At 39.0% G+C, this 9,258-nt stretch overlaps 1 long non-coding RNA gene across 1 annotated transcript; it reads left to right on the top strand.

Annotated features, from left to right (window-relative positions):
* Positions 1 to 581: 581 nt before the first annotated feature.
* LOC139062672 (uncharacterized) lies at positions 582 to 8,705 on the top strand. The gene is made up of 3 exons (XR_011516251.1): positions 582 to 696; positions 8,346 to 8,445; positions 8,573 to 8,705. It is a non-coding gene; the product is annotated as an uncharacterized lncRNA (long non-coding RNA).
* The last annotated feature ends 553 nt before the right edge of the window (positions 8,706 to 9,258 follow it).

Raw genomic sequence — 9,258 nt, 5'->3', positions numbered from 1 at the left:
CCCCGTAATCGGAAGGTTGCAGGTTCGAGCCCCGCTCAGTCTGTCGCTGTCGTTGTGTCCTTGGGCAAAACACTTAACCCATGTTGCCTGCTGGTGGTGGTCGGAGGGACCGGTGGCGCCAGTGCTCGGCAGCCTTGCCTCTGTCAGTGCGCCCCAGGGCAGCTGTGGCTACACTGTAGCTCATCCCCACCAGTGTGTGAATGTGTGTGTGAATGGGTGAATGACTGATTGTGTTGTAAAGCGCCTTGGAGGGTTCCAGGACTCTAGAAGGCGCTATATCAAATACAGGCCATTTATCATTTACCATTTAAATGCAACACAATGAATTACACAGTGAATGTATGACAGTGCCCACTTTTCTCTGAGACAAACATTAGACACCACACAAATTTTGAGACAAAACATTTTATTTTTACAGTCGTCAAGCAATTGGGAACAGAAGTAGAGGTTGTGAAAATTGTGCCTCATTTTTGCTTTTTGAGTTTTAGCAATCGAAAAAAACTGTAATGGGAGATAAACTTAATCTGCGTATAGATGAAACTTGACATTGTGCTTACAGAAGATGTCACCCACTGGCAGCAGATAGAGGGAGAAGAAGAGGGAGGCCAGAATGGAACCCTGGGGTACTCCCCAAGGCAAATCAGCCGTGAGAGATGAACATTTCCCTAGTTTTACACAGAAGCTCCTCCCTGAAAGGTAAGATTTAATCCACTAGAGTGCCAAGCCAGATACTCCCACCAAGTGTTCCAGTTAGCCAATCAAGATATTACGGTCCACTGTGTCGAATGCTGTTGTCAAATCAAAAAGTACTAAAATCACAGAGTCTCCAGAATGGTTGGCCATCAGAATATTATCTAAAACTTTCAACAATGCTGATTCCGTACTATGAAGAGACTTAAACCCTAACTGAAAAACCTACAAGATCTCATTCTCGTGTAAAAAGGACATCAGCTGGGCATACATGATCTTTTCTAAGATTTTAGCTAGAAAAGGAAGTATGGAAACAGGCCTATAATTTGAAACATTAGATTAATCTAGGCCAACTTTCTTCATCAAAGGATGCACTACCGCGTGTTTAAAAGAACTGGGTACTACCCCAGAGAGTGAACTGCTATTGACAATTTCCAGAACGTAAGAGGTCACGACTGGAAAGAGCAGCTTAGCAGAAAGTGCATCGAGTGAAGATCCAGATGGCTTCCGTCTCAACCTCCTCCAGCTTTATCAGTGATAATGGCTGAAAGCGCCCTAACAGTCCTAAAGCTGTTATCACCAAAGTCCCGAAAAGAAAAACACCATTTGAAGTCACGAACAACAAAAGACGTTTGGGACCACAAAACGGCAACTGATGTTTTCTTCTTTCCTCTGGCATCGCAGGTTACCGATTCCAGCAGGAACGTCTCAGAGAAAATAGCCGAGATGGGGGGTCAGTGTTCCGTGACCGTGTTTGCGATCTAAACCTGGCTTATTCTGTAGATTTGCTCTATCAGCTTTAAAAAGTTAAGAGTTTAAGTCATCAAAATTTATTCCGTGTTGAATTCAAACCATCAGTGGTATTTCAGCAACAGTCATAATAGAAACAAGCCATTTTTCAGAGGGTATTTCGTGTTATTACACATGGCAGGCAATGATGAAAATGGTGGATCTTTTCCCGGAGGAGAGATTCCCAGAAGAACTTACACAATATTTGAGCTTATTCGTGCTTCATTCAAGGATACCTCAAGATCAGTCAGATCATTACACAAACTCAGTTAGGCTTTCCTTATCTAGCCGAAAACATCTAAAGCTTTGTGATGAGATGTGTGTGTGTGTGTGTGTGTGTGTGTGTGTGTGTGTGTGTGTGTGTGTGTGTGTGTGTGTTCTCAAGGAAAACCTACAAGATTTTGGAAGATGTTGACAGCTTGTGACCAGAAGCAGATGGTACCCTCATTTCTAATTTGGGAATCCAGTACTTAGGCAGCCATACTTGTCAGAGACCTGGTTTATTCCACAAAGCTGAGGAAGTAAAGCAGAAGAGCTCTACTACGATGAAAAATTAGGTAAAGTGTGACTCCCAACAAAATTTTAATGAGGTCAAATGAATAAGGTGTAGACCCCCCCCCACACACACACACACACACTCACACACACACACACACATACTCCCCTCAGTCCCATCTCTCCTGGCAGTGTGGGGGCCTGGAGGCAAAGCTCCCACACAACAGACGGGACTCCCACCACACAGCCTGCAGGGTGGAGCTGTCTCACCGTCAAAACGCTGCCAGCAGCTCGGAGAGTCAAATCACTGTCGCAGAGGGGAGCACCCATGCAGAAGGACGCTGTTGTCTCCCCCTTTTTTCATTTAGCTGAAAATTAGCTAGATTTTTTTTGTGTGTGTGTGTGTGTTGAGGGAAAACAACAGAATGGCAGCAAGACCAGAAAGGTTCCTGTTCACACTCAGGGAACAACAGGAAAATATGAATGTCCTGTTTGAAAAATGTGGGTTCCTTCACATACAGTGGGGCAACAAAGCATTTAGTCAGCCTCCAATTGTGTAAGTTCTCCCACCTAAAAAGATCAGAGGCCTGTAGTTTTCATCATAGGTATACCTCAACTGTAAGAGACCAAACGAAAACAAAAAAAAATCTAGAAATTCACATTTGTCTGATTTTTAAAGAATTTATTTACAATGTCACAAGATGTGTGACTTGGCCAAGATGGTGGTGTTAGCACCCGACCACTGGGCTTCATTTCATCTCTTCACAAGCCTGCAGATGACAGTGTACCCATTTTACAAAAAGATTTCATTTATTAGTTGCCATCAGAGGCTGCACAGTGACGCAGTGGTTAGAGCTGTTGCCCTGCAGCTAGAAGATCATGGGTTCGATTCCCTGTGCATGCGTGGGTTCTCTCCGGGTACTCCGGCTTCCTCCCACAGTCCAAAAACATGACTGTTAGGTTGATTGGTCTGTCCAAATTGTCCTTAGGTGTGCGTGTGTGTGTGCATGATTGTTTGTCCTGTGTGTCTCTGTGTTGCCCTGTGATGGACTGGCTCTCTGTCCAGGGTGTACCCCGCCTGATTGCCCGTTGACCGCTGGAGATAGGCACCAGCCCCCCGCGACCCTGCGTGGACAAAGCGGGTTCAGAATGGATGGATGGATGGATAGATGTCATCAGTATGTAAAAAGTATTACATGCAGGATTGTTACCCTAGCCTGGTAACCCATCCTATATATGTGATCCCTAGACGGATCTCAATTGTGGGGAGAGATCTACGGTTGTCTTTCAAACGTCTCCACATACTATTGGGAAAAAATACGACATGATGTACTTTCCGTGCACTTCAGTCAACGGGGCACTCTGCTATACACTGTTGAAGAAGATGCAACCTAATCCTTTTTCCAAATAAAGAAAGCATCTTCTCTTGACTCAAAGAAAAGCCCAAGTCTAAATAGTCCAAAGTTGATCTCAAAGCCATTTCAAATGGGTTGTGGCCATCGTAGTTTTGCTCTGTTGCAGTAACATCCTGCCCACTAAACTGATGGAGTGCTGTGACTTTTCCACAGATAGAGTGATTGGCAAGCCACAGTACTGGTCTGGGCTGCTAAGGTTCCGATAAAGTGTCGCTAGTCCAACATACAGAGCAAAATAATTTAGCTTTGGCAACTTTCTCTAGTTTTCTAGGCTACTCTACCCAACTTTTATTCTAAAACATTATGTTTTATGGCCTGTGTGGACTTGATGATTTTAGCTCTTGTCAGGACAGTTGAGGACAACCCTGACTTAAAGTGACAGTGTGTATTTTTCCTGGCGAGAGGGGGCAGTAGATACCTAAATCGTTGCAAGCAAGCAGTATTTTTGTGTTGGAGTAAGACCTTGCAACAGATGCCCATTAGGGTCAAAAAGCTCTGGGTAACAAGCACTTCAGACTCGCTTTCATCATTGGCAAATAGTGAAGAGGTAAACGTGTAAAACAACAATGAATAGTGAAAGTTTTGTAATTATTTATTGGAAACCAGTAAATGCATTTTGTCCTCATGGGCTCCCGTAGACGTAAGTAAGTAAGCAAATTTTATTATATAGCACTTATCACAGACATAGAATCACAAAGTGCTTCACATAGATCAAAACAAAATAAAACAAAGTCATAAAATCATAAATAGATTTCCATGTTTGGAAGGAAACATAATACGGCGTCGCCTAGAGACTTAGACCCACTCCCATGTGTTTTAGACCAGATTTTTATGGTTATATGTTTTTTTTTTGTTTTTTGTTCACAGCTAATGAGAAGTTTAATGAGAAATTAAAATCAATAGTACAATAAAATAGTACAGCAAAAACATTTGCAGGTTTACAAGCAAACACACAACTTACACAATTCTAAGAATGGGTGCAGGCAGAAGCAGAAGCTTATAAGCCCAGCCCCCCAAACCCTTTGAACTTAAACAAAATTTTACAATAGCATGCCAATTCCATAATTTTTACATCATATTTGAAATGTATGGGAATATATTCAAATCCCCATTCTTGCTTTATAAAAAATAATGACCTTTAATATTTTATGCATTTTTTCATTGACTTGATTCATAATATTTAATCACATTTGATTTAAACATACCCTTAAACTTTACCATTGTTGAACAATCTTTTTGCTCCTGGTCTAATTTATTCCACACTTCAACCCCAACACAAGAAATACAAAGTTGTTTCATCTTAGTTCTTACTTTAGGCTTTCTAAACATTTTATACCCTCTGAGATCATAAACACTCTCTCTGATCTGGAACACATCCTGAATTTGTTTTGGCATCAAATTATACATCATTTTATACATAAATTGTGCAGTTCTTAATGTAACTAATTCTCTTAGCTTTAAAACTTTTAAACGAATGAAAAGTAAATGTGTAGTATGCTCTCTACAAGCTGCTTTATTTACAAGTCGAATTGCTCTCTTTTGAATTATAAACAAAGACTTTAAGTGGGTTTCGTAGGTATTTCCCCACACTTCAACACAATACATGAAATAAGGCAGAACTAAGGAACAATACAAAAGATGTAAAGCGTTTCATTTAAAAATTCTTTAACTTTATAGAGAACTGCTAATGATTTAGATAACTTTGCTTTAATTGAGTCAATATGCGGTTTCCAACTTACCTTTTTTCTATGGTTACGCCAAGAAATTTTATTTCATTCACTCTTTCAATTTCTGTATTATTTATTTTGAGATGTGTATCCACTGTAATTGCTCTATTAGTAAATATGATACATTTCGTTTTATTTAGATTTAAAGTTAATTTATTTAAATTAAACCAACACTTTCATGCATTTAATTCTTTCTCAACCTTGTCCATTAATGTTATTAAATCTTTCCCAAAACTTAGAACATTAGTATCATCTGCAAATAGTATGAAATGCAATGTTTTAGAAACTAAACATATGTCATTAATATAAAGAATAAACAACAAGGGACCTAACACTGACCCCTGTGGGATACCGGTGGTCACTGTCAGTAGCTGTGAATCAGTGTTGTTAATGTGGTCATAATGGAGTCTGTTCTCTAAATAACTCTTAATCCAGTAATAGGCCACACCCCTGATGCCATATCTACACATTTTTTTTTTATTAATAAGTCATGATTAACAGGTTCAAAAGCTTTGGTCAGGTGTAAGAACACCCCAACAGCATATTATTTGTTGTCAGTTACATCAGATATTTTCTCCACTAGATCAACAATTGCCAGAGAAGTTGTCCGATCACGTCTAAAACCATATTGCTGTTCAGAAAGAATATCATGATGCTCAATAAAGTCATACAATCTTTTATGAAATATTGTTTCTAGTATTTTGGAGAACTGAGATAAAATAGAAATTGGTCTATAATTAGAAAAGTCATGTTTGTCTCCAGCCTTATAGATAGGAATGACTTTTGCAACCTTCATCCTTTCAGGAAATCTTCCTGATTGGAGAGACTGGTTACAAATATGTGTAAGTGGTTTGGCTATAATCTCAGTGATTTCTTTTACAACAGACATATCAAATCCATGTAAATCTGCTGACTTTTTACTTTTAAATGTTTTAACAACTGTTATAACTTCATTTTCATTTGTGCCTTGAATAAATATGGTTTTATCTAAATGTGTTATTTTACTTGCAGCATCAGCATCTAATTTAGTATTTGATATATCCTTTGCCAAATCTGGCCCAAATTTGGTAAAATACTTATTGAATTCATTTGCTATTTCTTTAGACTGATAAATTTCTTGATTGTCTTTTGTTAGAAAAATATTTGGAAGACTATTGGTGTCACTACCCTTTTTATTACATCATTTAATATGCGCCACGTATTTTTAATATTAGATTTATTTCCTTCCAATAATCTGCTATAATAATTTCTTTTACTAGATCTCATAATACTTATTAATTTATTCTTGTATATCTTATATTTCTGTTCTGCTTCCTCCGTTCTTTTCTTTAAAAAGTCTTTATACAGCTTATTTTTTTTTCCTGCAAGCCCCTTAGTTATCCACGGCTTTTTAGCATATTTATTCTTATCCACCTTATAAAGCAATGGGCAGTTTTTTTTCATAAAGAGAAGTTACAATATTTTAAAATTTTCCATAAGCCATATTTACATCTTCCACGTAAGCCTCCTCCCAATTTTGTTCTATTAAGTCAGTTTTAAATGAATTTACTGCTTCTTGACTTTTTAGCCTTGTAACAACCACAGATTGACTTTGAGTAGTTACCGTTGTCCTTTGTACAACTGTGAAAACCGGTAAATGATCAGACATATCGGTAATTATAAGGCCACTTTACACATCATTTTCAAGAACATTTGTAAAAATATTGTCGATCAGTGTCGCACTAGTTCTTGTAATCCGAGTTGGCAGAGTTATTAGTGGATACAGTCCCAGACTAAACATAGAATTAATAAACTCTGTATTTGCATTTTGCATTTGAGGATTCAACAGGTCAATGTTAAAATCCCCACAGACAAAACACATTTTTCTGTTGATTATGTCATCATACATATCAACTATTTTTTCTTTAAACATTTCAACACAAGATCCTGGTTTCCTATGCATACAACTGACTAACACATTCTTAAACTTTTCCATCCACTCATCCTTGGTGATCCACAGTAGACGTATGTCATTTGTATTGATCAAGTTCTTTAATATCTTTGATGACCATCACTTTTGCCTGCTCCGGGGGACCATTTAGCTATATCAGTACTTTGCAGTTTCTTGTCCAAGTGTCATGGATCTTCTTTTCTTTGCTGCTGTTTTGCCACTTTAGTTATCTCATGTGACATGAACTTCAAGGACTTTTTAATCTCCTCCATATCTTGGACCAGATTCTCCATAGACATCGTTGTTCCAAACAGTTTCCTTGGATGGTTAATAACTTTATGGTGTTGTCAGATTCCCAGCTGGTTGAAACGTGTGGAAAAAAAGTCCAACACTTCATGTGCCGAAAAAATGTTCAATACTTCATCTAGCTCAAAAATGGTTTAAGCCAAAGGTTTCTAATTACTTAAGCCACAAAACAGCAAGCTTAGAAAAGGTGGATGTTATCCTATTTTGCTGATATTCATATATTAGTAGAGCTCAGCAATCTCACCACACCTACTCGGCAGCCATCTTGGAAGATATGTTAACTCATTCACTGCCATTGACAACTAAAGTCGTCATTTTAGATCCAACCATTCACTGCCAATGACGACTAAAGTAGTCATTTGCTTTTTTTTACTGTTTGAGCATCGGAACGAGCCCCCGCGCTGAGAGAACAAACATCTCAGCCCTGAAGCCGATCTTCAGCCGCATACGTCATAGACAGTGGCGGCTGGCCAGTAGAGGGCGATAGGGCGCCGCCCTCCCAGTTTCCCCACTGTTTTTAATTTTTATTTAAAAAAATAAATAAATAAAATTAACAATAATCACACATTCTAAGTTAATTGTGTGTTTTGTAACAAAAATAAATCATATATATATATATATCCATATTGGTCTCTGCCGATCTCTGCCGGTCTCTGCCGAGCGGTGGAGGCTGTGTGCTGTTTTTCAATCGCCCAAACAAGACGGGACCAGCTGTCCAATTGCTGACAAGAAAATCAAAGGGTAGGAATGGGAATGTTTCCAATCAGCGTCGACGTTGTTTCAGAACGTTTCAGAAGCATGATGGGCGATAGAGCTACCGCCAAGGCTTTCGTTGGTGTTCGGTAGAACTCGGAGAGTCTCGACTCCAGCACGTTTTTGGTCGTGACTCGTGACGCACATGGAGCAGACGCAGACATGGACGCCAGTGCGCCTACAACCAGCATGGATACCGGATCTCAGCAGCCACTGAATTCAGTTCGGTCTCTTCTCCAGTATCCGTTCGAGAGGAGAACTATGGTGGAAAAACTTAATGTCAAAGAGCTTGGACCAGATCAGCCCGACGTAAAGATAAGCCAGCAGGACAAGGAGAGAGGTAAACTGTACACACGACGTTTCTCCCAAAATTGGTACACCAGGAAGCAGTGGCTAGCTGGATGCAATCACGCTAATGTGTTATTTTGCTTTCTGTGTTTGTTATTCAAAACGGCTGGAATACACAGAAGGTGGATGTGGAACTTGTGTCTCATTGGGGACTCCATTCATTCTCTGACCGAGGAATGCAGCACATCAGTGCAGCAGCCAACAAAGAAACGGAGGACGTTTGGACAGGGAGAACAGCAGCTGGGTGCAGAGGTAAGCTGTACATTACATTTCTGTAAACAAGACAATCAGAATCAGAAATCCTTGGTTGTCCCACAAACCGGGACATTTGTTTAATAACATGTACATTGTTTAATGTGCAATAACTGTAAAAACTAATTTCAACACACATACCTATTATACATATTTAATCATGTAAATATGTATTTCAAGTAAATTTGTACATACATCAATCTGATTCCATTTTACTTGTTACACTTCTGCTGCAGCAAACAAATTCCCCAGCTTTTGGGACAATAAAACATTTCTGATTTGTCCCAAAAAGTGGGAAATATGACATTTGTAAGAGGATACTGATGACATTATTTCCTATGAAAGTGTTTCCACTTTCCATAAGTCCTAACAGTGTAAATTTCTGGCATTTTGTCTAAGTAGTGTTTACTACCATTACTGTAACAGTGACCTGCTCATAATTTTTCGTGTTCACTCAAATGTTGAAATTAAACAAAATGTTTTTGTTACTTGCCTCTTGCATTGCCTATTTACCATTTATGGTCATGTTATTTTATGTGCAATTTAATGCAGT

This window comes from Nothobranchius furzeri, chromosome 14 (assembly GCF_043380555.1).
Source record: "Nothobranchius furzeri strain GRZ-AD chromosome 14, NfurGRZ-RIMD1, whole genome shotgun sequence".
NCBI lineage: Eukaryota > Metazoa > Chordata > Actinopteri > Cyprinodontiformes > Nothobranchiidae > Nothobranchius > Nothobranchius furzeri.
This window is presented reverse-complemented; position numbering and strand designations above follow the sequence as displayed.